The 15,655-nt window shown below is 57.9% G+C and overlaps 1 long non-coding RNA gene across 3 annotated transcripts; it reads left to right on the forward strand.

The window, feature by feature from the left end:
• Positions 1–5,346: 5,346 nt before the first annotated feature.
• LOC118676550 lies at positions 5,347–12,348 on the forward strand. Of its 3 annotated transcripts, XR_004974149.1 has the most exons (5): positions 5,347–5,422; positions 5,589–5,736; positions 6,782–6,924; positions 9,004–10,024; positions 11,419–12,348. It is a non-coding gene; the product is annotated as an uncharacterized LOC118676550 (long non-coding RNA). The 3 variants fall into 3 exon arrangements; XR_004974148.1 differs by having other exon boundaries at positions 5,355–5,736; XR_004974150.1 differs by having other exon boundaries at positions 5,355–5,736; positions 9,004–9,953.
• The last annotated feature ends 3,307 nt before the right edge of the window (positions 12,349–15,655 follow it).

Here is a 15,655-nt window from a genome sequence, read left to right on the forward strand (position 1 = left end):
AGCAAGCACTCAATATGTGTGTTCAACAAACGAAGGCACGCAGCACAGCTTCAGCAGGGGCAGGAAGCTACAGAAGCAGGTGCCCTGTGGTGTGTGCCTGGTGTCTGCGGGGCCCGAGCCTGGTGGGGGCGGGGTGACAGAGGGACACTAGCCAGCCGCTGGTCGGACAGGGTGAGTCTGGCCTTTGAGTGCTATTCCCGGCAGTTCCTCTGATTCACAGCTGTCCCGGGAACAGTCATGGCTGTGTCAATAAATTATCGGTGACTCCGAGTGACCTCTCCCTCCTGCAAGGCCGTGTGGCCTTCCTGCCCCCCGAAGACCCAGCCGGGCCGTTGTTAGGGAGCCAGCCCGGGAATCCTGGCCGCTGCAGGCCAGTCCGGGAACCACTCGCTGCTCCCAGACTCCCGGGAATTCACGAGCATGGGTGCGAGGGGCGGCCGACCGGGAGGCCGAGGCTCAGAGCCAAAAAGCTGCTCTACTGGGGCCTGCCCGTCCTCCCGCACCCCTGCCTGGATGGCCCTTTGCCTCCCTCCCTGCGCTAAGAGGGCAGTGTCATGCCTCAGGTGGACAGGACCGATGGAGGCAACCTGCCCTTGCTCTTGCTGTGACCGTCACTCTCTAGGTTTAGACTGAGAGAGTTCAGAGTGTTTCCTCAACTGGGTCCCCTTTACAGGGCGCAGGTTTCACTGTGAGAGGAGGGGGCAGCTGTGAGCACACAGGATTGTGTCATCTCCTCAAGTCAGGTTCAAAACCTATGGGTTGGATCGGTGGGAAAGGAGACACGTAATACTTTAAACAGTTTAAAAATTTCAATTTCATTTAACTTAAAAACACCATGGATTGGGTGCTCTGGGGAATTGGGGGACACACCCAAGGCCGGCGGATCGGCCCTGCCTCTCTAGCGCAGGCTCAGGGCTTATGGGCAAGTCCACGTGCTGCTGAAGGGACTGTGAGGACGAAGGGGACATGCCCCCAGACACCACGTGTCACTCCTGGTCGGCTCCTGACTGACTGCAACATGTAGGGACTGCTGGAGCCCAATCCCGCATTGCATGTTATATAGCACTTCTGCACCGAAGTTAAATTCCTGGGAATAAACATGGGATGTTGGTCACGCAAGAGACTGTCCTTGAGCTTAGAAGACACTTGTTTAAATAGTCAGGAGTGAGCCCGGCTGGTGTGGCTCAGAGGTGGAGCGCCGGCCCACGAAGCAGGAGGTCAATTCCCGATCAAGGCACATGCCCGGGTTGCAGACGCAATCTCCATTAGGGGGCGTGCAGGAGGCAGCGATCGATGCTCCTCTCTTTTCCCTCTCCTTTCCTCTCTCTAAAAATCAATAAAAATATATTTAAAATAAAAAGAATACTCGGGAGTGAAACGTCACTGTGTCTGTGAGTGACGTGACTATGAGGTGTTCACTGGGGGGTAGGCACTGGCCCTCTGTGCAGGAATGAGCGCAGCAAAGCAGGGGAAGGTACCCAGGACGGGGGCGGCCTGGCGATGGCCCGCACTCGGGGACAGCTGCACGGAGAGCAGGCTGGGGCCCCGAGGCCTCAGGAGGCTGTGGCACTCAGTACTCGGCAGGCGCCGGCAGGACGCGGGCAGGACCAGGACGCGGGCAGGACCAGGAGGGTGGCAGGTGGAGAGACTCGGGGTTCGCTAGGCTCAGTGCTGGCTTGGATGTGGGGAGAGGGTATACAAGGGTCAAGAGCTCCTGTTTGTGACATGACTTCCAGGCACATGGAGGGGCCACCGTCAGAGGCAGGGACCTGGGGGAAGCCGATTCCCAGGGGAGACGGCCAGGGGCTCGGTTGCAGACATCTCATTAGAGTCCCAGGATTTTGCCCAAATAACCGTGAAACCAGAACTCCGACCTCAGCGATGCCAGCCAGGCGTGCTGGGCAGGAATGGGAGACAAGGATTTTCAGCCTGGCTGGGGGGAGGGGGACAGAGACATAAACGGATCGTTATATGGGGCCAAGGAAAACTTGAGCTGAATGCCCAAGGACTAGCAGGAGCTGGACAGCTAAGAGTGTGAGGCAGAGGCACAGATGGCAGGGGGTGGGGGGAGAAAGACATGAAGGTGAGAGAGAGTTACTGGGCTGAGTGTATTAGTTTCAGGTTGCTGCTATAACAACTTACCACAAACTTAGTGGCTTCAAACAACATACCTTTATTCTTTTCTACTTCTGGAGGCCAGAAGTCTAAAAACAGTCTCACTGGGTGTTTTGGACTGAATTATGTCCCCCACAAATTCATACATTAAAGCTCTACCCTCCATTGAGACTATATTTGCAGAAAGGGCATTTAAAGAGGTAAACCAGGTCATAAAAATGGGGCGCTAATCCAATAGGAGTGGTGTCCTCATAGGAGGAGGAGACACTAGAAGGACCCCCACATACACACACACATGCACACGCACACACACGCAGAGATAAAATGTCATGTGAGGACGCAGTGAGGAGGTGGCCGTCCACAAGCTAGGGAGAGAGACCTCATCAAAAAGTGACTTTTCTGGCACCTTGATCTGGAACCTCCCCAGCCTCCAGAATTGTGAGAAAGAACCGTCTGCTGTTGAAGCTCCCAGTCTGTGGTGTCTGGTTATGGCGGGCCAAGCAGACGAATACTCTGGGCGGAAATCAAGGGGTCAGGAGGGCTGTGTTGCTCTTGGAGGGTGTAGCGGGGGGACCCGTGGCCTCGCCTTTCGCAGCTCTGCCTCAGTTCACTCCGCCACTGTTCCCATCGTCACATCTCCATCTCTGACCTGGGCCCTCCTGCTACCCTCTTCCAACGGTCCCTGCCATTGCATGGCCCACCTGGATAACCCAAGGTAACCTCCCACTCGCGGTCTTTAACTCTCATCGCATCTGCAGAATCCTTTTTGCCGTGTGAGGTCACATGGTAGCGAGTTCTGGAAACAGAGGCCTGTCCGGAGGGCCAGTATTCTGTCTACCACACTGAGCTCAGCCAAAGAGAAGCTTGTGTGTGTGAATGTGGGGGAGTGTTGGGACTTGGGGGGCCATGAGAATGCAGAAAGAATCTGAGGTCAAGACCTGGTGTATCGGGCCTAGTTTTTAAAAATCAACTTGAACTGGTTCCTCCTGAGGACACCCGGGCCATTCCAGCAGGGAGAGCAGCAGCAATAACCCCTGCAGGCTTGTTTCTCACTCAACGGAGCCAGACACCCAACTCCAACCAGCTTGAGGGGGAGGGAGGGAGACCTATTTGTTTTCTACCTGAAAACCATACATGGGCCAGCTTCAGCTGCAGGCACATCAAGATCCAGGAGTTCAGCCCGGCCGGTGTGGCCTATGAACCAGGAGGACACAGTTCGATTCCTGGTCGGGGCATGTGCCTGGGTTGTGGGCTCGATCCCCAGTGTGGGGTGTGCAGGAGGCAGCGGATCAATGACTCTCTCTCATCATTGACGTTTCTCTCTCTCTCTCTCTCTCGCTCTCGCTCTCGCTCTCGCTCTCGCTCTCTCTCTCTCCTTTCCTCTCTGAAATCAATAAAAATATATTTTTTAAAAAAAGATCCATGAGTTCACATGACATCATCAGGTCCCCATCTTTCTCACATCTCTATGGGCAGAGAATGCGGGTCATCGAAACTCAAAGCCTCCCCACCTTCGGGCTCAGTAGCCCCCAGAAAAGAGAGCAGCTGCCCAACAACTGGCCAAAAAAGGGGAAAGTACCTGGGAGGGTTCTGATTGGCCATCTGGGGTCATGTGCTATTTCTAAGCCAATCGATGCAGTCAGACAGTTGGGTGGCTACCCTGATTGGCAAGCTCCGAGTCATGGCCCCACTCCAGGGAGAGGAGGGCGGGGTCTTGGGAATGATGGGGACAGAGGGACACTGCTTCTAGCAGAGGGAAGGGGCCCTGGGCCTACAGAAACAGCAGTGCCCCTGGGGGGGTGGCCTGGTTGAGGCCCCTCCCAGCTTTAGCTCCACAGTCATCCTCCAGGGGACCCCCAGTCTCTAAGGAAGCCTTGAATGGGCCCTTCTATCCCTGAAACCAGAGGAGTCCAACTATAGCCCGGAGGGTGGTTCATCTCCCCTCCAGGCACCGCCGTCTCCTGGGCAAGCAGCCATCTTGTGGGTTTGGCCATTAATTCTGGGGCACCTTGGTGGCTGAGGCCCCCCTCATGCCATTTATCATTTCATATCGTTTAACAATGATGTTAACCGTACAATCTCAACCTAAAATACACGTCTGGTGGATTAAAGGGAGTGTTGCTAAGACGGTTCATCTAAATTCCAACATACCAGGCCTGGACACACGGCCAGGCCGCAGAGCATCCCTCCCTAAAGCACATCTTCTACATCCAGCAGGCGCTTAGCGGATGCTTTTTGATGGAGTTAGGCCGTTAGAGAATGGAACCAAACTAATTGTCATCATCAAAAAATTAAAACTTGACCCTCTCTGGTGCCATCTCCCCTTGGGGCTTGAGAAAGAGCATCTGTTCTACAAAAATACTCTCCAGCGCCTCCCATGTGCCTGGCCCTGTGCCGGGCACTGGAGGGCAGTGCGGACAGCAGGTCCTGGGCGCCTCATCACACACACACACACACACACACACACACTCCTGCCTGAGCCCAGCCCAGCCTCCCAGCCTGTCCTCACCCCGACCCCAGGGCTGGGCCAGCCTGACCTGTTTTGCCTTCTAAGTGGAAACAGACCGCTGCAGAGGGAAGTCGGCTCAGGGCAGAACCCCAGGACTCTGGTCACGGTCACCTCTGACCACGAAGAAACAGCTGTGGTTCTCAGAAAGCTGCTGAGAACCTGGGGGTTGGGGGTGAGCTGGGGGCCCCAAGGAGGAGGGGAAGGATGTGGGGAGAATGGAGACGCTCTGAATCACAGGATCTTATTCGTGGGGGCAGATGTGGCCACAGGATGGGCTGGGGCGGGGGCGGGGAGAGGTGGCCCTGAGATGGGGAAGCTGTGCAGAAACAGGCCTTCTCACCTCCCCCCCTCCCACATACCCACTTCAGCACCCCCTCCCCAGAGCACATGCATTTCCTAGGAGACAGAAGGCAGTGCTATCTCCTAGATCAAGGGTGTGTGGAGATGGGCCCAGGCCGGGGAGGGGTGAGCTGGGCTAGTCTGTGGGGGTACATGAGTCAACAGCCCGGTGGAGCCGCCTAAATCTCACTATCACATCCCCCGGGGGCCAGGGTGGTGGCCTTGGCAGAGCCGTGGGGGCAAATGTCCCCATGTGAGCAGGGCGAGGCAGGGCAGGACCCAGCAGGCCTGGCCCCATCGAACCTGCTTCTGATTGGGCAACCAACCCGTGGCACCAAGATGGGAACCCCCACCCACGCCAACCACTGCCCCACCCCCTGGAAAAGGGAACGTCTCCCAGGTTGGAGACTCCAGGCTTTGGGAAGGTCGGGATTCATCCACCAATTAATCCCTAGAAAGGTGTGGAGGAGGGTCTGGAGGCTGGGGTGGGCCCGGGGACAGCCGGTCAGCAAGCTGGTCCCAGGGGCAGCTCCCAGGATGAGGATGGAGGGCTGCCCTGGTCTGAGGGGAGCACGGAGCAGCTCTCCCCCCGGAGCCCGGGACAGAGGCCTCACTCTTCCCGCAGCCACAGGGAACTTCCAGGGAACTGGACTTCGAGCCCAGAGAGAACGCCTCCAAAATTCCTTCGGCTGTTTCTCCCCCGTCAACCGAGCGTCTATTTATAGACATGGGAATATGCGTGGAGAAGGGACTGGAAGGAAATACACAACATGGTAACGTGTTTTTCTTCTTTTCCTTGTTGGTACTGTCTTACCAATCTCAGGATAAGAAGAAAAGATATGTTTAAAGTGTACTTGCTCTGGATATAAGTATTCATGCTTGTTATTAACAAGTGGGAAGAAGAAATTTGAAATCGCCCAGCATACATTTTGCAGTGTTTTCTGTTGCTTTCTCGTTTAGGCAGACCTGTTGGATATAGGGTTGTTGTTTGTTTAACATGGTTATAATCGTTTTACATTATCAGGAAACTTTTCTGTGACCACTAAGTCAGCATAGGATTGCATCTTTTTAAATGTCTATCTAATATTTACACAGCAGGTAAAGCCATCCTTCCTTTAGCCATTCTCCCATGTGAGCGAACACAGGCAGCTTCCAACTCTTCACTATTATAAACTAGAGGCCCGGTGCACAAATTCGTGCACGGATGGGGTCCCTCTGGGTGGCCTGCAGGGATCGGGCTGAAACTCACAATCCAATGCCACCTGCAGCTCCTACCTGCCGCTCCTGCTCATCCCAGCCCCGCTGTGCCCGCCGCAGGCTTGTGCCAAATCAGTCCCGATCCGGAGAGGCTCACACTGCCACAGCAGCGCTTGCCAGCCATGAGCCCTGCGTCTGGCGCCCTCCCAAGGGGAGTGGCCTGTGGGATCGGGCTGAAACAGGCTCTCCTGCATCCCCTGAGGGGTCCCGCATTGCGAGAGGGTGCAGGCCAGGCGGAGGGAACCACTGGTGCACGAGACCAGGCTGGGGGAGACCAGGGACCACGGGAGGGCTCCAGGGCATGTCTGGCCCATCTCGCTCAGTCCAGATTGGCCAGACCCCAACAGCAAGCTAACCTACTGGTCGTAGCATCTGCCCCCTGGTGGTCAGTGCATGTCATAGCAACTGGTCGACCAGTTGACTGTCTGCCTCCTGGTGGTCAGTGCACGTCATAGTGAGCGGTTGAGCAGCCTTAGCACATCATTAGCATATTATGCTTTGATTGGTTGTTCAGTTGTTCTGCCGTTGAGTCTATTTGCATATTACCTTTTTATTATATAGGATAACACTGTCGGGAACATCTTCAGAGGGAAAGTCTTTCTGTTCTTGAGATTCCTGTCTTCAGTCAAATTCTCCAACTTTCAGATGTGAGCTGACGGCATGAAAGGCTGCCACACACGAGGAAACAGTGAACTTGAACCCAAGTTAGTCTCACTCCCAACCCCCACCTTAAATCCTAACAAAGGGTCCAGGCCAGGGGTGGGATCTCTCCTGCTTCCCACATGCCCATCCCCACCCCCACCCCCAACATGCATGGGTTTTAGTGTTAGCAGTGGTGTCGTCTGTGAGCCCAGCCCTGGCCACGCTGGCCAGGATGCTGTGTAGGGAGAAGAGAATTGAAAGACAACCCCCTCCCCCCATATCGCTGGGGAGCTAAGGTCTGTGTGAATGAGCAGCTTGGACAAGAGGGAGAAAGCCCCGACCATGGGTGGGACGGCACATGCTCAGCTCATCCCCTTCAACTTGCCAGGCCTGTCTCCCACCCACCCCCCCACAACGTCCTTCCCGACTGGGGGGTGGGTGGGGGGAGGCTGCCCCATACACCAAGGGCGAGTGACTTCTGCAGGGACAAGGGGTCCTGGGTGGCCAGGCCCCAGAACAGAGAGGCAGCTGGCTCCTGGGAACAGCATCCCTACGCACACACTCACACCAGTGCACTCACTCTCACCCTCACCCACACTCACCTGCACCCATACTCACCCACACTCACACTCACCTGCACCCACACTCACCCATACCCACACTTACACCAGTGCACTCACACTCACCCGCACCCACACTCACCCACACCCACACTCACCCGCACCCACACTCACCCACACCCACACTCACCTGCACCCACACTCACACCAGTGCACCCCACACTCACACCAGTGCACTCACTCTCACCCTCACCCACACTCACCTGCACCCATACTCACCCACACTCACACTCACCTGCACCCACACTCACCCATACCCACACTTACACCAGTGCACTCACACTCACCCGCACCCACACTCACCCACACCCACACTCACCCGCACCCACACTCACCCACACCCACACTCACCTGCACCCACACTCACACCAGTGCACCCCACACTCACACCAGTGCACTCACTCTCACCCTCACCCACACTCACCTGCACCCATACTCACCCACACTCACACTCACCTGCACCCACACTCACACCAGTGCACACCACACTCACATCAGTGTACTCACTCTCACCCTCACCCACACTCACCTGCACCCATACTCACCCACACTCACACTCACCTGCACCCACACTCACCCATACCCACACTTACACCAGTGCACTCACACTCACCTGCACCCACACTCACCCATACCCACACTCACACTCACCTGCACCCACACTCACCCATACCCACACTCACACCAATGCACTCACACTCACCCGCACCCACACTCACACCAGTGCACCCCACACTCACACCAGTGCACTCACACTCACCCGCACCCACATTCACACCAGTGCACTCACACTCACCTGTAACCACTCACACCAGTGCACCCCACACTCACACCAGTGCACTCACACTCACCCACACTCACACCAGTGCACTCACACTCACCCTCACCCACACTCACCTGCACCCATACTCACCCACACTCACACTCACCTGCACCCACACTCACCCATACCCACACTTACACCAGTGCACTCACACTCACCTGCACCCACACTCACCCATACCCACACTCACACCAGTGCACCCCACACTCACACCAGTGCACTCACACTCACCCACACTTACACCAGTGCACTCACACTCACCCGCACCCACATTCACACCAGTGCACTCACACTCACCTGTACCCACTCACACCAGTGCACCCCACACTCACGCACACCCCACACTGACACACCCCCTCATGCTCCTGTCCCCACACGCTCCCACACGCCCACTCTCTCCCCAGGGCTCGGAATGCGGTGCCCTTGCCCCTCACAGAGGCCGCAGGGGGAGCCACTCCTGCCCAAGGAGAAGCTGGCTGACAGGCCCAGGGCCTCACTGGAGGGGCAGCGCTGCCCACGATGATGGGCGATGGGCGCCCACTGCCCCCGCAGCTGCAGCCCCGCCTCCGCTCCCTCATGGAGATGGGTGGCACCTGCTTAAGGACCAGCTGAGAGGGAGGATCCAGGGGCGAGTCCTGGCTCCCCAAGCGCAACTTCACGGGCGCCTGGACTCTGAGCCTCAGTTTCCCTCCCTGCAGGTATAGAGGCTCCTCGCAGGAAGGCAGGCGGTGAGGGGGCACCCCGCATGGGTGAGGGGACACTCCGCATGGGTGATGGGGCACCCCGCATGGGTGAGGGGGCACCCCGCATGCTGGCGCTCGTGCTGTGCATGGGGCGGGCTGCAGCTGCCTGGTGAGCGAGCGGTGGGGGGGAAGGGGGTCACCGAGCTCAGAGCTCCTCAGACTCCAGCACCAGAACAGACGGTTTCTGGGGCTGCTCCCTGCACCGCAGACCTGGGAACCCCAAGCCATGGAGCTGCGTCCGCCAGCTTCCTGCCCAGCACAGACACCCAGACAGCGGCCCCGGGCCCGAAAGGCCGCCATCACCCCCAGACTCGGGCAGTCAGCCCGCCCCCCTCCCCTCCACTCTCTCCGACCACTCCCCACCCCAGCCCCCGCCCCCCAGTCTCAGCTGCCTCTCCCACAGCTCCTGGGACCAGCTAGAACCTCAGCCAAAGGGGCCCCTTCCCTGGAGCCATCTCCACAGACCAGGTCGCGTGGGGAGGGGGGCTCCCCCGGGAGCTGCGGAGACCACGACTGGGCCCGACCAGGGCGGCCTGGGCACCAGGAGCCACCCCCGCCGTCGGGCCAGGAGCCCCGATGGCTGTGGCCTCTCTTGGCCCTGCTCCCCCCTGGTCTGGGCCAGGCGCTCCTCGGAGGGGTGCTGCCGGGCAGCCAGGGCTGGGGTCCCTGCCTGTCACACCGACCACCAAGCTGGTGTCGCCGGGAGAGAAAGACCCACGCGGTTCTCGCTGCTTTCCGCTCAGGACAGACGTGAAGCGGGGCCTGGGGCCCGGCCGGCCCCCGTCTGAGGCCCAGCAGGGGCCCTTCTCAGCCGTGTGACCGGCCTCGCTCCCGACCCTCCCGCAGCGTCAGCCTCCTCCTCTGTGTGATGGCGAGGACCACAGGCCTCCCTCTCGGACCGAGAGGTAAAGGAGCGCAGGCTGTGGAGCCGGACACAGTGGGATCGCGGACGGCCTCACGGGAGGAGCAGCGGCAGGTGCAGTGGTGGGGCCTAGTCTCACCTCCACCTGCGGCCAGTGGGCCGGGCAGGAAGCCCCGCCGTGGGGGAGGGGGCGGGGGCAGAAGCCTCAGCCCTCAGCCAGGGGTAATGGTGGGGCCTGAGCACTGAGTCTGACATAGGCTCCCCCTTCTTTGCAGTCTGGACCCCTCCCCCGCCCCCACAGACAGAAGGGGGGTCGGCTCAGCTCCCCCTCCAAGGAGCGCCAGGCAGAGCTCTGCGGGCCGCCCCCCCACCCCCACCCCCCGTGCTGCAGGGAAGGGGGTGGGATGAAGGGTAATAGTAACTGCAGCTGGTTTTCGGGGAGCAGGGGAGACAACGCCCACCTCAGCTTGGGGGGCTTCTGTGCCACTTGCAAGATTCTGTTTCCTTCCTCTCTCCTCCCTCCTTCCTCCCTCCCTCCGTCCCTACCTTCCTCTTCCCTCCCTCCTTCCTTTTGTCCTTCCTCCACTCCTTTTCCAAGAAGTCCCGGGTGGTAAATGGGTGGGTGGGTAAAAACCAGGGGACAGGTCGAAGCAGGAACCAATGAAGCAGGCTCTCCTGGGAGAGTCATACTGTTACCAAAAGGGGGGAAGTGGAGGCTGGCGGGACAGGAGTCACACAGGAACTCGGAGTGTTGCGTGCAAAGCTGGGATGAGATTCGATCTGACAAAGGCCTCTTCCTGGGTTCCTCCCGCCCTGCACTCCCAGGGGACCCGACAGCCCAGGGTGAGCCACCTCGGAGACAGTGCAGCCAGCGTGGGTCTCAGGGAGAAGGGCCCGGCCTCCCTCCTCCCCGACCCCCACCCACAGCAGGCACCCGTGGAAGATGGGGGGGTGCCCGAGGCCCCGCTTCCTGCACAGCCTCCCAGCACCTAGGCCCGGCTTTTCCGCTTGCTCAGCTGTTTTAAAACAACCCTTTCAAAGCAGCTCAGACATGGGGCTGTGGCTTGATTTGAGGTTAAACAAATACGTGCATGTATCCACCAACACTCGAGGAATGAGAGATTTCTCCAGGCACATTCCCAAGCTGTGCGCTCCAGCAATGCTGCCCCCAATTGCTGGGTTCCAGGCCAGCGCTCCCATCTCTGAAGGCATCTGGGTACTTGGGGCGGGCTCTGCGCAGAGCACAGGGACTCTGGCAGGGTCTGCGGCCGGGCACACCACCTCCTGGCAGCAACAGCCTCCCACCCCGCGCCCAGGGGACCCTGGGAGCTCCTGGGGCAGCTCCCGGCCTGTTGGGCAATGGCTCCTCTCCATCCTGGGGGCCTGCGCCAGACTGCTGGCTGCTGGGGGCAGACTGATCTAGTTCCCATGTTTTGAGGGTAGGCAAGGATGAGAAAAGGGGGGAGGGAACCCCACATTCTCAAACCAATAAAACTCCACTCCACCAGACAGGAAAGCTGAGCTCCTCCGACTGCAGGGCGCAAGGACCACGCAACAGAGAGGCGCCCCTTCCTCTTCTCTCTGGGGGACATCGGTCTTGGTGCCCAAGCTGGAAGTCTGGACCTCCCTCCTCTTGGAAATATCCTGGAGCAGAAGCAATAAGCTCGCCCACGATGCCATTTGCTCCTACTGTCCCGGCTGTGCCACGTGACCTGTGTTGGCCAATGACATTGAGCAGAAGTGACACATGTCATTGCCAAGGTGAGGCAGTAAGAAGCCCACACTCCAGTCTCTCTTGGGCCGCTATGACGATGGAGGGTTCCGGATGGTGCAGCTGGGAGGCGGGGCTTCTGTCTGCCTGGGTCCCTAGGTGAGTCTGTGGAGCAGAACTGCCTGCTGACTGGCTGGTCACACAGTGTGAGCAAGAAACAAACTTTGGTTGTGTTCAGCCAGCAAGACCCAGGGCTGATTGTTACTGCAGCAGCACCTGGCCTGCCCTGACTGCTTCAAGCTCCTGGCTCACTGGTCTACTTCATGTTGTTCGTGGGGAGATTAGCGTGCAGGAGGCAGCAAACAACACCCCACCCCTCTGGCCAACAGCCTTCATCAAAGGAATGCTTAGGAGCTAATATTCAGGGGCCCCATGGTTCCCATCTCACCAAAGCTTTAACGAACTTCTCTGAGGCTTGGGCCTGGGTCTGTGCCTTCCTTTGAATTTCTCTACAGCGCTTGGTTGAACTCGGCCATAAAGATGGCCCTCTCTCTTATCCCAAGGCATGGAGAGGGCGCGAAGCCAGTGAGGTAGGGTGTGGGGCGCAGTTACAGTGTTTTGGCCAAGTTCAAGCCTCGGACTAATGAAAGGACAGGGTCCTCTCATTGCCACGTCCAAGTCCCAGCTGGAGGGCAGGGCCCTCCCGGCACAATCATAGCCAACGGCTGTGGTTGTGAGCTTGAACCTATGGTCCAAACAGGTGGCCCCACGTGCCTTGTGATAGAGTTCGGGTGCATGTAGTTAAGTGAGGTTGAAACTCACGAGAATGCTGTAAACAACGTGATCACGCCCCTGCTTTGCCTCGTGGCATCTGCTATAAAATAAAGACACGGCTTGTGGGCGCTGGCGCTGTCTCCTCATCAGGGAGCAGCGTCCCACCGAGACCCAGCTTTCACTCTCTTGTCTGTCTTTTCTCAATCCTTTCACCCCCCCCACTCAGGATCACCCTTGGCTGAGCTGGCGTGGCACATAAGGCGCCCTGGGGCTGAGTATGCCATGGCCGTGCCGGCTCCCCACAGTAGGGTTCATCCCTATTTTAAAGACGAGAGCACTGCCGCTCAGCCAGGCTTCATGTCCTGCGAGGTCGCACAGCAACTGCAGAACCTGGCCCTGGGTCTTGTGTCTCTTGGGACAAAACCGGGATTTCTCAAAATGCAGTTCGCAGGCTCTGAGACGGGCCCTGGAGCTGTATTTTCGAAGGCCCTCGGGCAATTGCTTTGCTCGCTGTGTCTGAGAACCCTGGCGCCACATCATGCTGCCTCTTCCCTCGGACAAAGCCACCCCCGGAACAGTGAGGTCGAGGGGTGCAGCCAAGGGCCACGTCCCCAGCTGAGACGACAACCACCTGTGTCTCCCCAGCCAGACTCTCCCCAAAGAGCCGTTTCTTGGGGTTAAAATACAACAGTCCCAGAAACACCTGAACTGTCCCCGGGAAGTAACTCAGGCTATTCCCAGCTCAAAACCATTGCTTGGAAGAAGCCGCTCTGCAAAGTTCAGTTTCTGCAAGGAAACGATGAGTCAGGACCTGGGTCTGAAAGTGCAAATCCAGCTGGAAGCTGCAGGGGGTGAGGTCCTGGGCGGCAGGAAGAGGCTGCACATCCTGGGGCAGGGGTGGGGGTGGCGTGGGGTGAGGGTGAGGGTGGGGATGGGGATGGGGGTGGACTCTGAGTAGAAGGAGAAAATGCAGCTGAGGGAGGTGGTTCAAACCTCACACAAGAAGGAGGTGAGAAAGAGCTGGAGAAAAGTCTCGCCCTGGCTGCGTACTACCTGTGTGAACTTGCAAAAGTCACTTCCTCTCTCTGAACTTCAGTTTTCTCACCTGTGAAACGGAACGACTAACAGAAGCTACCTGGAGTGAGGTTGTTGTCAGCATCCGATGCACGTGTGCCTGTAACGGTTCACATCGGCCCCCTCCCGCAGGCCCACAGCTGTCCTACGTGCTGTGTATCTCACTCATTTACTCATCGCAATTGCCTTCTGATGTGGTTCTCGTTTTGCCCGCTTTATAAACAAGGAGACAGAGGCACAGAAAGTGGAATAACTGGCCCAGGGCTGCAGCGCTCCTCAGACCTCAGCGGCAAGACCCCCGTGGCCACGCGTGGCTGTGGGGGCTTCAGCGCACAGGGAGGGGGCAGCCGGAGGCTGCAGCAGAGCCCGTGGGGGGTGGGGGGGAGGCTGGGGCTCAGAACACCGGTTCCTGTGCCCAGGTCCCAGTGCAGACGGAACAGTAGCCATAACTATTCATATCATCACTGATGTTATTAATATCACTACTTGGCCTCAGCAGACGACCCACAAGGAGCATGCTGCCTGTTCTCCCCTGGGACCCCAAGAAGCTCTCCCTACTCCACACCCAGAGAAAGACTCTGGGTGGCGCTTCCCAGAGACCCTGCGTGCGCCCCAGCATCCCCCCTCAATGGGCACCGACAAAATGCCCACGGCCCCACCAGACAGCTGTCCTGGGACCAGTGCTCGGCTGTTGTATCTCGTCTGCTCTTTTAGTGCCTCTCCTAAAGTCAACAGCGGAGTTGCAAGGAGAAAAGGAAGCCAGCAGTTACTATGGGCAAGTCCCCAGATAGAGCCGATCCACGTGTGCCATTGGGCCCGGACAAGTCTGTGAAATAATATTATCGTCTCGGTTTTGCAGATGAGGAAACGGGCCTGGAGGGGTCAAATCACTCGCAGCAAACCAGCAGCACGGGGCCGCTTCGAAGGCTTGTCTGTTTGAATCCAAAGGCACTTATGAGAAGTGATGGCCAGCAGGGGCTTATAGATCTAACCCCAAAGCTAAGTCCCCTGTTCCTCATTCGTTCCTTCACCTGTTGAGTGCTTCTTAGTGGCTGTTCTGTGTTGGACGCGGGGTCAGTGACAGTAGCAACCTGGCCTCGGCTTCCTTCTGTTCAGCAGGGTGCAGGTCTATGCTAATAGTGTATTTGGAGAGATTTCTTTAAAAAAAAATATATATATATATATTTTTTTTTTACAGAGAGGGAGGGAGAGGGATAGAGAGTTAGAAACATCGATGAGAGAGAAATATTGACCAGCTGCCTCCTGCACACCCCCTACTGGGATATGCCTGCAACCCAGGTACATACCCTTGACCAGAATCGAACTTGGGACCCTTCAGTCCACAGGCCGCTGCTCTATCCACTGAGCCAAACCGGTTAGGGCTAGAGAGATTTCTATCGTCCCCAGGTTCTTTGAGGGCCGGCCACCAGCCCAGGGGCTGCTTTTTGGGGATGGGGGTGGGGGGCGGGAAGAGCCTCCTCCGGGGAGAATCCAAGCTCTGGGTGTTTCAGGAAACGTCTGACCTGCCAGGCTTCCATGTGGCTGATCAGTTAGAGCTGAGGGAGGGGGGCCGGGAGGGGAGGTTTCCCGTCAGCCCAGCTTTTGTCTCTCACATGAGCCCGAGACAGACAAACCACAACCACAGACTCGACCAGCTGTGGAAGCACCGAACAGGAAACCCAGAACATCTGGTGCTCCACTTCCTCCGAAGGCTGCGCAGTCTGGGTGTGTGTGTGTGTGTGTGTCCGCCGGTGTGCACGTCTGCTTTCTCTCCCGCTGCTGTGTAGTGGGACGAGGATGCAGACAGGGTAGGAAACCACAGGCCCTGTGGTGACAGGGCAGCCAGACACCCGTTCCCCAGCCCGTACAGAGCCTCGTCCTCAGACAGCGACCCAGGCTCTGCCCTGATTGCACAGGCCGCCCTCCGATCCCCGGCACAGCTTCAAGTCACCGTGCACTTGGAGAAAAGGATTTATTTTATTTTATGTTTTATTTTTTTGTCCTTTTGGATTTGGGTGGTTTTGGAGGAGCTTGTTTGGGGAGGAGGTGGGAGGGCTCTGCTTAAATATAACTTGGCCTCAGCACACAGACCCACAAAAAGCAGCGTCTGGATGAAAGCTGTTTTTAAAACAATTTGAGGAGAATCTGCGGACGACCTCGGAGGCCGTGGGCTGGTCAGGGGGCTG

This window comes from Myotis myotis, unplaced genomic scaffold (assembly GCF_014108235.1).
Source record: "Myotis myotis isolate mMyoMyo1 unplaced genomic scaffold, mMyoMyo1.p scaffold_m19_p_2, whole genome shotgun sequence".
Lineage (NCBI taxonomy): Eukaryota > Metazoa > Chordata > Mammalia > Chiroptera > Vespertilionidae > Myotis > Myotis myotis.